Consider the following 16,618-nt stretch of genomic DNA (forward strand, 5'->3'; position numbering starts at 1 on the left):
GTTTTCATGCAAAATCTCCGGGGTCGATTTGTGCTGCAGCGCTGACAGCGCTGACATCTCACCTCCTCAGCTCCCAGTGCACGGCAGAGAGTGAGTCTCTCCCACACATTTTTGGGGCATGAAAAGCTGCCAGTGCTGGGAAGGGTGGGAAGCCAAGAGCTGCCTGTGATAACTCAAGGAGCCTCCTCCCTGCTAGGTGACACGGCTCAGTCTGATCATCTCGGGGACACGCGGGGCGTTTGCAGGCGCTCTGTTTGCTACACACGAGCAGGAGGCACCAGCCTGTCTCTATCCCGCCGTCGGCAGGTTTCTCTAACAACCAGGGAGTCTTTCGAGCGACGGAAAGGGGAGGGACTCGGTGATGGTGGAAAAGCCTCCGAAGAATGGAAGCCGCAGCGACGCTGACTGTGTCCGTCTGTTCGTGTTCGTCATGGACATTAAGGTCCTTGGCGACACCTTCTGTTACAGGAGGAAGAGATGAGTGCTATACAAAAGTAAATGTATTATAATAATGACAAATTTTCTTGTAACTTGTTGCAAAAGGAAAAGCTGCCCGCTTCTGCCTAACGGGTGTCCTTTGTACTTGGCGAGGACACAGCGGTTTGATCTGCATCTTGGAGAGCTATAGCGTTAATGCTGGCCTGTGATGAAACAGCTAATTAATGGCATGTGCTGCACTGCCAGAAGTGTGTGTGTGTGTGTGTGCGTGTTCAGAGAGGGAAGGAAAAGGATCCGTGCTGGACTGCTTGCTCCGAGGCTGAGCAGCCCGTGGCAGGGCTGGTGCTCCAGGCTCAGTCTCTGACCGCTTCCAGGAGCTGGAGGCTGTGCCCGGTGTTGCGTGCGGCTCTTCTGTGGGACCCAAAACCAATGATTTGACTTTTACAGGAGATGAGGGCTGACCTGAACCTCACTCCGTGCCATCACCCCATCTCCTCCTCCTTGCTACGTGGGGTTTCCTCCGCGACTCTGTGCTATCATGCCCCTGTCCTTTACTCGGTGTGTATCTGCGCAGAGGTGCATCCCTCGAGCTTTCCACCCTTTCCCTGCATGCGTGGCTCCCTCCCACGCTGCCTGCAGCTCACCTCCTCCTTCCCAGCCGCCCGGCGAGGCAGAGCAGTCCTCTCTAGCCTTTCACAGCCTGGGAAGCAAGACAGAGGAGCGGTGATGTTCCTGTTTGTCTAAATTTGCTCTTCGAGTCTAAACTATTACTTCAGGGCTCCTCTCTAGCCTTGAGAGAGCAAGTCTGGCGCCTGGCTGTAAAGCAAGACACCCAAGGTTACCAGCAACTGAACGTGGGCAGGGGCAGTCCCCAGGGTGGCTGGTGCTTTGTGTGCAGCCCTACGGGAAAAGTAAAATGCCTTGTTCAGAGTAGTAAATTGGGATAATCCACGTGTATTGTCCTGAGCCTTCAATGCAAACAATATCTTAAACTCCAGCCCAGCCTGGTCCGGCGGTGGTCTGGGCAGAGGGTGTGCGGGGGCGGCAGGGGTACCTGCCGTGCTGGCCGCGCCTGGCTGCTGGTGGGAACAAACGCGACACCTTAGAATCACATCACATAGAGCAAACTGTGTGTTTCCACAGCTCTTTGTTTTCCTCTGTTTTGATGTGGTCCCTGACGCTTTGCCGCCTTGTCTCCGGAGATGTTCTTTTTGGTAATCATCCCCGTCGCCAGCGTGCCTGTGTGCGATAACGGGGCCAGCATGCTACAACTGCCATGGGACAGTGCTTTTCTTCTTTGGGGGAAAAGGCTTAAAGCTCATTTTCTTTCAGAATTAGAGAGTTTGGGATATACTTAGGAGGGTTCATTTCTCACACTGGTGGTCAGGTTCCTAAATTATTTTTGACAGCCGTATGTAATGATATACAAATGGGAAGGTGATGGAGTAGCAGAAAATTGACTGGCAAGGACAGCGTAATGTAGTTAGAGAGCAATACTTAGTAAAAAGCCATGGAGACTACGGCAGTGTTCCTGGAGCAAACGAGTAGTAGGACCACGGTCAGGCTGTGAAAAACGTAATGATACGACTCTGTGACCTTTAAAGCTACTTAGGGCATTCAGATGCTTTGGATTTTCAAGGCTCTATAGAATTACACAAACTGGTCATGCTTATGACTTTCCTCCTAGGTTTCTGCAGTATTTAAACAGTTTGAAGAACCCTGAAATGGTTCACAAAACGGGGAATCAAGGGTTGCTCGTGTGCCTGCCTTGCAGAGTGCAGCAGACCTTCATGACCGGCTATGGAGAAGAGCCGAGCAGGGTCTGGGATGGCTGTACTGAATCTCCCCCGACACTGCCCCAGAGCTCACCGTCCCCTTGGAAAGGCAACGTCCCATGGGATGTGGGCGTCCGAGGGATGAGCCCCGCAGCCCTCCCAGCCAGGCTCCTGCTCGCCCAGCCTGGGAAGTGGGATGCTGTCCCGGGAAAGCAGGCATCGTAGGAGCCGGAGGGGCTGGAAGCCGTTGTTTTCTGCTCAGCCCATTCTCTGGGCAAAGCTGCTGTTGAATAATAATGTCAGTCACACGCGAGGTACAGGGCAGAGCTGAGGTTGGGCTATTTAAATGATACTCGCGTGTGCCAAGAAAACAAACAGAAAGGGCCAGTCAAAGCTTTTCAGTGTCATTGACACCCTCGGACGTGCCAGAGCCGGGAACAAAGCCCGCATTGTCGCGGAGCACAGCCTGCGAGTCTGTTCGGAGCGGGCAGATGCGGGGTTGCCCACCCTGCTGTGCCGCGGCCAGTTGGCCACGTGGGGTCCCTTTCAAGGTGGGTGGCGAGACATGTCCTCCCGTGCAGCCCTGGGCTTTCTCCTGAGCAAGGAGGGTAAACAAAACGTGGCCTCTGTGTCCCCGTGCGTGCCAGGGGTGGCAAGTGGCCAGGCACTTGAGGGGAGATGCTGTCAGGGCAGGGGTGGCGAGAAGCCGTACGGCAGAGGGAACTCCAGCCCTGCCTCCGTGGAGGGCAGGAGCGGGTCGGCATGGGGTCGCTGGCCCTGACACAGGGTGCCCCAAGCGTTTTTGGGCAGGTTGCTGCGGAGCTTGTCTGTGTGCCCCTAGAAAGTGCCGAGCAGGCTCTGGAGGAAGGGCGGCAGCGGTTCGTTGAGGGACCTGGGGAGTGGGCACACGGTGCTGCTCGGTCCGGGCTGCAGCCCTCGTGCTGTGCCCCATTTCGCTGCTCTCGCCAGTGCTGGTCCCTCATCTGTAAACGGAGGATAATGTTTCATCTGCTTCTGGGAGCAGCTGTGGTCTATTATTTTGTGCGTACATGTGTCGCCCGTTCTAGCAGGGCTGTGACTTCTCTTAAAGCTCCTGGGCACGCCAGAACCGCAGGGAACGCGTTGCTTTTCAGGGGCACCGGGTGTTGGTGACCGTCAGGTGCAGCCTCAGGTCCCTGTGGGTTTGGCCGATTTGCTCCATCGCGGTACATGCAGCAAGGGAGGGAGGCAAGGGTTAAGCACGGGGCCCCACTGGAGAGAGGGAAATAACCAGTGTGGCAGGGGAGCGGGAGGGAGCCGTGGGGTCCCTCGCTCTGCAGCGAGCGCTGGGCTCCAGCTGCCTCCCATACATATGCTGCTCATTTTTCATACTGAACACAGCTGCCGCCAGCATCTCTTTCCTACCCCTGTTCCTGCCAGTTTTATGAGAAAAGAATAAAGAGGGGAAACATATAACTGCAGAGGTTCATTTGCCAATTGTCAGGCTGCCGGTGCATCAGAAATAGAGTCATCGGTCTGCTTCCTCCACCGCGCCGGGGCTGCGCAGGCATCTTTTCATTAGCAGCATTATTTATTCATGGCCCTCCCAAACTGCTCTCCTTTTTGGAACAAGGGACCTGCTGATGCTCCTGTTTTTCCCAGGGTGGCTTTGGCCTTGGTTAGCTCACTCCGTGCGCGGGTGGGATGGGAGAAGCTGCCTTTCCCGGAGACCTCAGCCTCTACCCCGGGGTGAAGCCCTTCCCTTCGCCGGCAGGCTGCGATCGATCAGATCAGCAAGGGCAGACGCGGGCGGTGGGGTCTGGCTGATGCCGACGGCTGCCCCTCTTTCTTTAGCTTGGTAATTAGAAGCTCTCACAGAGAGGGAAGAGAGGTCACGCATGGAGTGGGCCTATTAACCCTGTCCCTTGCCAGCTACCCTGCAGAGAAATGCCCTTGGAGCAGCTGCTCTGGTACGGGCTTCCAGCAGGAAGGCAGCCGAGGGGAGGGAAGATCCCCTTCCACCTCCGCTGCCCCACACGCCGGTGGGGATTCGCCTCCCATGGAAGGTTTGCGACTGAAAAACACAACGCTAGGGATTGAATTTTGTCTGGAAGTGTTGGTAGACTCATCTCTCTCATATGGCAATAAGAACCACCATGGCGGTTCCCTGTGCCCCGCGCCCTGCCAGAGGCAGGAGAGTGAAAGCAGGTCATATACCCACCAGTCCTTCTCCTGGTGCATCCTCACAGATTTTTGGCATTCCCAAGTTGACCTTAATGAACTGATCTTCTGCAAGGCTGTTCAATGCCATCTACTTTCAGCCTCCTCAGGCAATGAGTTGCACATTTCCATAGCTGGGAGGACCTTCCCCTCATTTCCAGCCTCCCTAGAAACTGAGGGCTACCAATTTTCACGAAAGCCAGTTTACTTTGTGGTTTCAGTCAAAGTCCTTTCAACCTCATAGCTTTTCCTAGAGTCAATCTGTAGGTAGACTCAGCAGCAGTCTGCAGGATCCCCCTCGCAGTCTGTTGGGTCTATTGCTGTACTGACGCCAGTGATATTTATGGAAATATATGCAGAAGTTCCTCAGGCTCTGATGGAGCAGAAATAGTTTCATGGCATTATTTGCCCAAAATGCCACAGTTTTGAGTGCTGTATCCAGACAGTGAGAAGCTGATGTCAAAGTAACTGTTTACAGCAGGAGCTGATATGGCTTCTAGGGACAAGTGACTTAGCATTGCAGCACTGGGAGCATTAATGCAGCAATTTCGAAGTTTATGTATAAGCTCTGAGCTTATATCACCTCTGCCTTTCATCAAAGCAATGCCATAGCCCCAGAGCTGCTCTTTGATTCCATTTCTCCCATGCAGCAAAACAGCAGCCCAAGGAAAAGCAGGTAAAGATGAAAGCTAAACTCTTTGCCCAACCTTCTCTGGCTACAAAAGCCATTCCAGCTTTTATTTCAGATAATGGGAGGCCCTTGGTTAGTTTTCCCAGTTTCCCAGGGGCACTTCCAAGCCGCAGGCAGTGGTGTTTGCTCTGCAGTGTGCAAAGGGAGGGGAAGTGGGTGTTTAAAGTGCTGACTTGGTGGTGGCGCTGGAAATGAAGTCATGTCCCAAAGGATGGGAATGTTGTGGGGAAGGTTTGATGGGTGAAAACCACCATGTTGTGACCTGTGACCCACCGAAACCCCTAATTGTGTGTTTAAAGTAAACCCCAGACTAGCGCTGTTCCTTTTGCCTCTGTCTTGGCAAGTTGCCTTTGGCTTCGAGGGCTCCTATCACTCATCTTGTGGTTAGCTGGTCAGGAGTCACCCTAGTAGTTAGGAAAGGAATGTTAAAGGCCTGTTGTGTAAACCAACCGCTGTCTGAACAGACTTTGTTTTCGATGTAAATCTGCTGCAGGGAATGATTTAACCTTCATTTATTCTTTTTTTTTATTATTTCATTAAATAAGATTTATACAGGTATAGTATTGGAAAGGTCATCCATCCCCTGAGCTGTGGGAAGAGCTCTGCGCATTCCTCCCTCTTCACTTTCCTGCTTTACCCCTTGTTTCGGGGTGGGAAAGCACAAAGGCTGGGTTTTGTTGCCTTCGTGGAAAGTTAATTTATATCTGCATGGTACACACAACCCCCTCAGCCCTCCTGCCCCTCATTCCCACACTTAATGAATCCTCCCCGCTCAGCAGTATTTCAGCTGGAGTAACCAGGAGCCCTGTTCAATGGTTGTGCAGCCTTTCCCCAAGGGATTGCATCCCAGCTGAGGGGAAGCAGGGGGTTATTCCACTCCTCTCCCTGAGAAAACATTAGATGACGTCTCTGGTGACTGCAGCAAGGACCTGGAGTTTGGGCTCAGGTTCTCTGGCTTGCTATGCTGCTAGTGATTCGCTCTGCGCTCTTTCTGCAGGCTGCTCCTCTTGTATCTCTGAAATGAGATATTTTATGTTTTTCTTGTTTACTGATATGTTATGAGGCGGAATGAGGGTTTTTTGCAAAGGTATTTAAGGTCCCATAGCAGCAAAGCATCAGTGATTTGACACACCAACATCGGTGTGCTCACAGTCATGCTCTGTTTATCCTATCAGCTAGGCTGGCCATCCAGCTCTGAGCACAGCATCTACCGAGAAGCGTCCCTAGTCACGTAGAGAAGACTTCATCCAGGCACGAAGGTTTGCAAGCCAAGGTGGCAGAGCTGGAAAGGATGTTTTGCAGCTTTCCTAACAGCAACCTGGCCTCCAGGGCTTTCCTGAACCCAGAGAACAGATGGCTGGGCTGGAGGCTGGGATGCAAGGACAAGGGACTCTTGTTGACATTACCTTTACCAGAGTGTCTTTCATCATTAGCATGTAAATGCCACCAAGCACCCAGGAATTATCCGTCTATGATCTCTTCATTAGAAGAGGCCTCTGATCAGGTTAATCGCACTTTCCCCGTGTGGAAAGGAGGATGCTGAGCAGCTGTATCCACCAGCAAGTAAAGGTAGAGTGAATTTCTGAGAAGGAAGGATGCTGCAAGCATCAGGTTTTAAGGGAATCGGCAGTGATTGCTTTGGCTCTTGCACAGAAATGCAAAGGCTGAAATAGCAGCATTGATGGAAGTAATTGAGACTAATGGGACTAGTCCTCTGCAGCAGGTGCCCTGGAATACGTGTGCGGTGGATGCTGGCTAGCCTGGGTCTCCTGCGGAAAGGAGGGGAGCGGTGGAAGCTTCCAGCCTGGTGCATTTTTTCAGCCTCTCGATGGTCTGCTCTCCCTCTTGGGAAGCAGAAGCCAAAGCGAGCATGGGGGAGGGTGGAGGAAATGTGTTTTAACAGTAAATATGGCCTTGTTATTTATCAATGCAGAGTAATTGAAGTAATTTCATGTCGTTTTTAAATGCAGCGCCTAGGGATCTAATCTATCTGTCTAATATTAATGGGTAATATTTGGTTGCCTCATTCATTCATTACTGTTTTCATTAAGACTCTAATCCCATTTAGGAGTCTGTTTGTCATTTTAAACTCCTCTGTTTTATCTTAGCCTGCCACAATCCTTTTTAACAACTTAACTGAATTCATGAGTTCTAGGCTAGCAGCTTGGGGGAAGGGGCCTCTGCTGTCTAGCATGTGGTTTTTATGGGGAGAGAGGAAAAACAGACGGCTGAAGGCAATTGCAAGCAGCAGGCACTGAGCTTTCCTGTGATATGCACCACTGAGATTTAGGTCTTTCATAACAGATCTCGATGTCTGCGTTTCAGAGCATGGAGCTCCCTTCTCTGACACGGGGAGTGCATTGACACCTGCTTTGAAGCCTCCATCGTTTCCAACCCAATATAAGAAGCTGCTTGGAGCAGGGCCGTTGTTTATAAACGCTCACGGTGTTTCCAGACGGACGCTATCGTTCCCTCCGAGGCATGCCCGCTTCCAGTCGTTATCGCATCGCCGGTGCTCCTTAACACCAACACCCGGGCAGTGCTGATGGGGGCTGCGGGGACGCATGCTGAAATGTCAGCCCCCCAGAACATCTGTGCTGGGGCAAACTCCGAGCAGCGCAGCCTTTGATTTCAAGGTGGAGCAAGCTGCATCGGTGCGGCTGGTACCCACTTGTACCGGTGCTGCTGCCCGGGGAGCGAACACCCCGCGGGAGACGGGCCCGGAGGGATGGCTGTTTGCTGCAGGCAGCAGGAGGGGAGATTTGTCCTGCTGTAGCTCATGTTGCAGATATTCCCAGCTGGACATCTCCCGACCGCGCCAGCTTCGGCCCTATGGACGGCATGGCCATTTGCTGTCCAAGCTTGCATGGTCTAGGGACAGAGTTAAAGCAAACCTGGCCTTTTTCTGCCTAAAGCCCGGCAGAGCATTGCACAGAAGAAATAAAGGGATTTCTATAAAGTGAACTGAGATCCTCTCTGAGGAGGAAACGGTGATGCCTGAGATGCCCCTGCGTGTGCCGGCCGGCGTGATCGCTGCAGACAAAAGTTAAGCGCGGAGTCAGAGCTGCGATCGGGGCGTTTCATGTCGCAGAGCAACCTCTTCCCACCGCCTGGTGCTGGGGGCTCTGTCCCCCGTCCTAGCTCGAAGCCTTGGCGGGGTCCCTGCGGTGCTGCCGGGCATCACCTGTAGTGCCGAGCAGGCAGCGGAGCCGGGCATCCCCTGCGCTGCACGGCGTCCAACTCTTAATTAGAGTCCCGGGGAATCGAACCATTGTGCTGTTAATGACTCTCTGGCAATGTTCTGACTAAAACAGTAATTTTAATAAGCGCAGCCCAATTGCAAGTGTTCGTTGAACACCTAATTACATCGGTTATAACTCCAAAAGTATTCCGAATTCTATTTTTGCCACTTCCTTGCAAAACAGATAGGGAAAGAAGAGCGCATTTTATAATTATTCACCTTAATTAATTTTCTGAGCTTCTGTTAAAACTTTTAAATGGCTGCAGGGAGTGCGCTACGAGTTACATGGCAGCAAGGCAAAGCACTGAACGCAGAGGCCATGAACTGATGCGAGATAAAAGTTTACTGTGTTGGATTGATCCCCACCTGAGCCCAGAAATTTTGGAAAGCTGCTCCCCTTTTATCCTTATTAATTAGTTCCCCTGAGGCCTGGACTAATCAGTGCCGCAGAGGACACTGCTCATTGGCTGGGTGGCCGTGGCAGGGTGGTCTCGCTGAGCGGCGTCAGAAGACGGTGCCAACGCTTCAAGAAGCCACTTCTGATGGCAGCGGTGATGTCCCCTGGCAGGGATGCTTGGATGTGCCACGCGGCCGTGCCGGGCACATCCCCCCCTCGCCCTGAAATCCGGAGCAAGCCTAGAGGGACCTCCCACGGGCAGCGGGAAGGTTTTGTCACCGTGGCCGGTGCCAGCAGCACACGGAGCTGCTGCGGAGGATCTCCCGCCCGGACGGAGCTGCTCGGTGGCAGCGCTGTGCGGCATGCCTGGAAAGAGCCTGATTTCCAGAAACTCGCTTGAACTTTTTTTTTTTTTTTTGCAGTCAGGAACAAAAATGCAGCTCCCCTGAGGCGTGGTGGTTTTCCAGGGGAGGAAACGCGTGGTTGTATTGCGGCATAACCAGGTTTTTGTGGTGGAGACCTTTAGCATCTCATTCCTCCTTATTAGTGTGTGTAAACATTTATCACATTACCCCCTTTTCTTGTCAAGTGGAGTTTCTGTGGGTCAGTTCTGTGGGAGAACAGAGCAGTTTAGTGTCCCAGACGAGACAGACGCTCTGCTAAGGACCCTGTACTCCCCAGCTGCGGTGCCTGCCGTGTGCGTGGGGGGGCACCGGGCTCCCCAGCCAGCACCATGCGGGTCAGGAGCAGCGCGGGACACGGCCACCGCGGGGGAGCTGGGCAGGAGCGAGCGTGTGGTTGCACCTCTGTGGCTGGGTTTGACCTAATTATTCAATCCATAAATTTTGCTGCGTTTGCTGGTTCCAGAAACCTGTGTAAATACTTCAGCCAGTGTTTTTATTTCTACGCTGGAGACGAAAGATTCACTTCCTAATCTTGCACATGCACAAGGTTTTCCTGCTGGCCTGCTCTCCGGTAGCAGCGGACACATGTAGCTGATAGAGGCAGCAGCCCGGCCGTGCATCCCCTGCCCCTTGCTTTCCAGATGCAGATGGTCCGTGCAAAACAAAAGGGAGAGCTGACACTGCCAAGCCACTTTGGAGCGGTGGCTGTCCCACGTACACTGGCCCTGGCGTGCTCGGGGCTAACTCCGAGCATGGAGCGGGCACATGAAGGGCAAGCGCAGGATCCCAAACACCGTGCACAGCCCCGAGGGCTGCAGGCGATGCACAGCTGGGATCTGAGGGGGGGCGAGGGACGGGGACACCCAACCTGGTCAGTGCCCGTGCCAGGCGGCTGGTACCCTGCCCCTCTACCACCTCCTGCACGAGTCCGCTCCGCAGCAAGCAAGCGGCATCGTCGCCTGCCGAGGGCAGAGGAGGAGCTGCCAGATTGAACAGACCGAGCGTTCGGTGGACGGTCGCGGGCGGCCCGTGTTGGAGATGAAAACCCATTTCTCCTCCTCCAGGTTTACATGACGCTGTGCTGCTCCTGGGAGCAGGGATGGGATCTCTGCCTGGCGCTTCGTTATTCCAACAAATCTCGCTCAGATATTTCATACTGATGCAATGACTAACTCGAGTTGTGGTAAACCACAGGAAAGCATTTGTCTGCAGGAGCCTGTGTGCCAGAGCATGAATCTGCTCCAAGCCCGACTCCTGCCGGCTGCTGCTGGGTTGGATGGAGGAAACTCTGGCTTGAGGATGATTTTACAGCTTGATCGAGTCTTACTTTGGGGTATTTGCTGTTTTTTCACTCTTTCTTGCTTTCCAGAGGAGGCTGCACTTACTTTCCTCACCTCCCTCAGGAGCCTAGCACTGTACATGGAGGGTAGCGGGGAGTCAAGGAGACAGGTATGCTTGGAGAAGGTCTGATTACTTGCTAAGAAAGCCAGCCGGACTCCTCTGCTCAAACACATCTTGTCCTCATAAGATGCTAATGAGGTTCTTATAGCAGTAAAGCCAAACTCATTGAAGAGGTTGCTTGGATCAGAGTTTAAGGGGCTTTCTCCGCATGCATCTGCAGCACTGTAATTAAATAATCCCTTTGTAGCCATGGAAACATTGTCTCTGTGTCCTCTCCCACTCGCTGCTTTTCTGCCAAAAGTTACAGGCGTTGATTTGGTTCTGACAGCCCTTTGGTAGCTCTGATAATCCTTTCTCTGCTGAGCGGCGTGGGAGAAGAGAGACGGGTCCTCCAGTAGCTGCTGTACCTGTCAGGAGAACTCCCCCTCATCCACTCCTTCCCTGGGTGCATACCTTCATCTGTTACAGGGACTAATGGCTGTGTCCCTGATGGAGCAGGTATTCCTGCCTTCGGAGGCTCAGCAGCACTTTGAGGATGCTCCTCAAGGCTTTTCAGTTAAAACGCTCCCCCTTTGCCACCTTCCCCCATGTCCTGGCTGCTGCCCCGTGCAATGCCCTGGCTGCATCCCGCTCACTGCTGGGTCTCCCGTGCTCACTGTGGGCATCAGTCGTAGCGTGTCTGAGACCTCCACCAGCTCTGCTCGAGTCAAGAATAAGTCACTTCCAGGTAGGACTTTTCACGCAGCCTGTGGCAGATTGGACCCACAACAAGCACTCCACAGCCCTGTGCGCTGGTTTTTTCCTTGGCAGAAGCATTATCATGGTTGAACAGTTCTGCATGAAGACACAGGGAGGAGAAGCAGCGGGAAGAAGAGCCTGTCAAACTTTTTACAAGCCTCTGAGAAAGTTTGACTTTATTTTCCCCAGCTCTGTCACCCTGACACGTTAACAGCTGGAACTGATGAGTCGTCCTTGCTCCTTCCCACACTTTTTCATGTCTCCTGCAGCAGCACAAAGTGGTGTTTTTTCATGAATGAAGGGAAGAATAAAATCTCATTGGAAAGTTCATCAACTTTGGGCTCCTGCTCACTGAGTGATAGATAGCTTTAATTACATTGAACTAGTTGGCATCTCTACTACACTCCCCAAAGTCATTAAAAATAGATTTTCTGTTTGAACTCCAGCACCCCGAGGGGTCTGCAGGCAGTGTGCCGTGGCGGTGGGACGCCCTGGGGGCTGTCTCCAGCCAGGGAGGTCAGAGGCCTGTGCTGGTAGCAGGCGTAAGCTATGGAAACTTTGCTTTGTTTGTTTATTTTATGTATTTATTTATTTGGAACTGGATTCTCGCACTTATTTTATTTTCTCTGGGGGCTGGCAGAGTTTGAGGTCATGTGTTTTGGAGAGTCTGTATTGATTTTTTTTTGTTGTTGTTGATGTTATGGGTCAGGCAGTCAAGGAAAGCAGTAATGAGACTTTATCATTTAATTATTGAGAAGCAGGTTCATAAATAGGGAACTGAAAAACTCAGCAGCAGAGTTTCAGCATGGACAGAAGGAAGAAAGGTAGCAATTGGGCTGGAGGGAGGAGGGCTCTGCCCTCAGGAGTAAGGAAATTCCCCAGGAGTGTTCTTTTCTTAGCTGTCGTCCTTTACGCTGGTGCTCCTCAGCTCTGATGGATTGCTTTATCGCTTTGCATTTGCTGCGACCACGCTGATGTGGAGTGCCCGTCACCTTTTCTTATCCCTGAAATGAGTTGCTGTCTGCTTCAGCAGAGGTATCGTGGCCTCGCGGGTGTCTCGGGGCTCTGCAGGGGAGCAGCGATCTTGCAGGCGAGGAGGTGCAGGATTTGAGGCCGCATTTGGAAAATTCCTGCATGCCTCTGCTTGGCTTCAGCACCTCTCACCTCGTGCTTCTGGGAGCTGGAGCAGAAATCTCAAGGCATCTACAACTGGCATCTGCTTTTGAAGCTCAAGCTTGGCTGTGAGGTCTGCTGGCGCTCCAGGATGGGGCTGGAGTCGGGAGCTGTGCTCCCTGGGTGCTGCAGGACCTCGTGCTCCTGCTCTGCGGATAAGTTCATCAGCTCAGGCAACAGCTTTCTAGGGGCTTAGTCTGGGGTGGGGAATACACTCTTGAAGTGGTGATAGACCTTCTCAGATGTTTGCTCTGAGCGCCAGGAGCATTCCTCTGACCTATCTTCTCTAATGTAAACAAAGAAAAGTATTTGCATTTAAAAACTAAATACTGAAAACCAAAGCCCTTTCCAAATAAACCATTCTGCTGCACACAGAGCCGCCCCAGGGGCTGGCGAGGATGAGAGAGCAAATAGACCAAGCTGTGACAGATGGGAGTCACATTGGTTATGCATAGCTGCGAGGTGCTGGTGCCCGCTGGGATGGGGATGCCGGGATGAGGATGCCGCGAGTGCCTGTGGCCGTCGGAGCAGGGCTGGGCAGGCGGGACCCGGCGGTGGCCACAATTTGGGGTTACTGAGTGGGTGCCTGATGACTGCACCCGCTCCCCTGCCTTGGGAAAGCCGTGGACCCGCAGAGCCGGCCCCGCACAGCTGGCAGGCAGGATCTCTCCTTTCTCCCTCCCTGCCCTCTCCGCTGCCTTGCCGTGGGCAGCCGCCTCCCAGCTGCGGGCAGCAAACCGCTCCAGACTTCGCTGGTTCTGCTGTATCTGGTTACCGACAGAAACATTTCGTTCCTTCCTTGAGCCACCTGTGGCTGTAAAATCCGCCGGGGCTGATCCTCTGAAGCCTCATTCCTCCTTGGCTGTGGAGCTGAGCTGCCGGCGTGGGCAGGGGCTCCTTCGAGGCTGAGCAGGATCCGCTCCCATCGTCAGGAATGTTGGCGTGCTGCCGTGATGCTTGACGGCCGGGGATGCGGGCAGCTGTGCTTGTGACAGCGATGGCCCCTGCCGCTGCCATACCAGAGACCATCAGCAATCCCTCTGCCGTCTTCCCTTTTATTTTCCCTTCTGGTTTTCCTTTCAGTGCTCTTCTGTCTCATTTTCTTACTATTTCCTTCCTATTCAGCTGCTGCTTTGCCTCCACCCTCTCTTTTTCCTTTTCCTTGATGGCAGCCAGTGGCCGAGGAGGGCATGGGGGGAAGTTCTTGGACTCGGGAGTCTGCTGTTCGTTCCCTGCCCCGATCTGTGTTGGTTTTCCTTCCATCTGCAGGTACTGGTGTTCCTTGTCTTCCCTCCCCAGTGCAGCAGTTCTCACGCACAAATGCTTTGGTCTCATAATGATAATTAGGCTGGCAGAGAACAGTTTAAAAATATGTAAAGCCAAGAGAGTGTTTCCAGCCTGCCATCAGGAAGAGTAAGGGCATCTGAGCTTTACTTCTGTACTGTCTCTGAAGGAAATATACCTTTCAGTCTTCTGTGTTTGCAATATGTATGGGATAACATACAGATATGTCCTAATTTTAATGGGATTTCTCTTGTTTTTCCATTAAAATTAAACATACTCTTTCGAGGGTTGGAGTATTTTCAGTATTTGGATCGTGGATGGCAAGGGTGGTTGACTATGCGTTAGTGCTGTGAGAGCTGGGCAAATACTGCAAAACCCCCCAACTTTTTCCATGCATGCAAATATTCATAGAGTTGTAGACTCACAGAATGTTTTGGGTTGGGCGGGACCTTAAAGATCATCTCGTTCCAACCCCCTGCCATGGGCAGGGACACCTTCCCCTAAACCAGGTTGCTCAAAGCCCCATCCAACCTGGCCTTGAACACTTCCAGGGATGGGGCAGCCACAACCTCTCTGGGCAACCTGTTCCATTTAAATGCCTTCTGTTCATAATCTTTTTGAACTTCTTCATTTAAACATTTACTTGAGTATTGGAGCAATACGGGTTTTCTGGCATTAATTTTTATGAAGGGTGAATTTCAAAGTCACGGGCATAAGTATTGGAGGAAAAGCTGATGGTTTATTCTCCTCTGAAGTCTTAGACCTTCCTCCAGCCAGGGACCACGGGGCATATCCAAGCAGTCGGGGCTACAGAAGTGCTGACCCAGAGGCCCCCTCGGGACTCTGCTGCCCTAATACTGTGCTTGGTCGGACCAGGTACCCCAGCTCAGCCAGTGCCAGCCCACCCACGCGCCTCTGCCAGGTCTGCTTCGGTCACCGAACACTGAATGCTGCAAAGGGGAGAATGGTGAAGTTCTCTGCCCTGCATTTTGCAGGCATTACAAAGAAAGGATCGAATGGTCCTATTTGTGACTCTAGGCATTGTTCAAAATTTCTGTGTGATTTTTAAAGAATTATCATGTGGAGAAGCCACAGCTTCTGAGCAGAAAAAGAACCCAAATGCTTAACATAAAATTATCTGTAACGAACTGTTATTCATATAATTCAAATCCTCTGTTATTTATAGAGTGCTGTGAGAGCATCCAGCTCCTCACAAACATGAAACAAGCCCTGAGCTGCATATAAATCACAGGGACAGATCCTGTCAAGCCTCACACTGTGGGTAAGAGGCAGGGGATCAGCAGTGCCTGATGATTTTGGGGCTGTCCTGACCTCTGGGGTGGGTGAGAGCCGTCCACCAGCACGGCCTCAACGTGCTGGGCAGCTTTTTAGGGGAAACCCAGTGACCTCCCTCGCCGTACCCTGCGGCGGCCGGTGACTCCCGTGGGGGCTGCTGAGAGCCACCACGGCTCCGTGGGCTGCTCGTTTGGTTTGAAAAACATGCCTTTGCTCCTAGGCTCCCATCCAGGAGCAGTGCAACATTTGCATCTCTGGTCTGCGCTGGGAAATGGCTGGGTCATTACTGGGGATGGGGCGGGCACGGGCACGGCTGCAGCGCCGGGCAGGGCACAGGAGCGCGGCACACGCCGTCTGAGCCCGGGATCGGCCACCCCGGTCCTGAGAGGGAAGAAGCAAAGTAGGTAAAATCACGTCACGTGCGGCCACCCAAGTCACAGACAAGACCCTGAGAGGGCACTCCGGGTGCCGTTTGCAGCCAAGGATCAAACTCAAGCCCTTTCTTTACACCTCTGTGCTATTCCATCACCCTGCATTTCTCTTCTCCATTTCTGATGATCTTTACAGCCATCGCAGGCGAATTGCATGCCTGGCGTACCTGGCTCTGCCTCTCGCACCCCTCGGTTCCAGCTCCAGGGCTGCTTTGCTCTTAGCATACCCCGAGCTGAGCCCTGCGCCTGTCCCGCGGACTTCATCTCGGCGAAAAAAATGCCCAGCCCCGCGGATCCACACGCAATTTCTGTTTTAGGAAAAGCTGTTAAGTAGGGCTGAGGAAGCAAGAAGAATAGCAGCCCTATTGGTGTCGTGTTTAGAGAGGAACTGCGTTCTCACTGTGTCAACAGCACTTGGCGTGAAAGTGGCCGTTGTTTGGTGAGACACTGCTCCTTTCACCCCGCGCGCCCCAGCTGCTGGGAGCCGGGCGCTGTTTTGACGGACAGAGCGAGTGCAATGCCGACAGTTGTTTTAATTTTCAGCCAGTTGCAGGCATCGCTCCTGGGGCCCGAGGGGAGCAGCCAGCGCTGCAGGGTGGCTGTGCCAGGGACAGCAATAATTATTTGCAGTATTTGATAACAGAAATGTAAGTACATTGAAGAGGAATGGGCACCGGCAGGAGCGGTGCAGGAGCACCGCGCTGCGGCGTCGGGACAGGAGGTGGAAACGTTCCGCGCCCGCCGGCGGTGGCAGGGCATGGGTCGGAAAGGTTAAAGTGGAATTTCTTCACTGGAGTCAAGCAACAACCCATGGTTAAAGCTTGGTGTCATTTTGGAGCCTTTGGGGTTTTCAGTGCTGATAACCAGGTCAGGACCGTGCTACACCTCAGCATCGCGCAGGGACCTTTCGCGTGTGTGATAAGTGCAAGAGGGGGTTTGCAGCAGCGATCTGGGTTGGTGTTCCCTTGTGCGCTTCCCTCGCTCTTCTGCTCTGGCATCTCTTGCCTGGGAGAGGCAGGCAGCCCCCGGGGGGGTCGTGCCTGGGGCGGCCAAGTCCATGCTAGTGCTGGAAGGGCTCGGGGTGGCCAAGGAGAATTCAAGTAGTGAAATACCCACGTAGGCAGCTGCCAACCCACAAAATCCCAATGAA

At 53.0% G+C, this 16,618-nt stretch overlaps 1 protein-coding gene across 1 annotated transcript in view; it reads left to right on the top strand.

Moving 5' to 3' along the window:
* PLXNA2 (plexin A2) overlaps positions 1-16,618 on the top strand; it is a 153,868-nt gene that overhangs the window by 66,864 nt on the left and 70,386 nt on the right. The window lies entirely within an intron of this gene.

Source organism: Haliaeetus leucocephalus, unplaced genomic scaffold, assembly GCF_000737465.1.
Source record: "Haliaeetus leucocephalus isolate CR32 unplaced genomic scaffold, Haliaeetus_leucocephalus-4.0 Scaffold68, whole genome shotgun sequence".
Lineage (NCBI taxonomy): Eukaryota > Metazoa > Chordata > Aves > Accipitriformes > Accipitridae > Haliaeetus > Haliaeetus leucocephalus.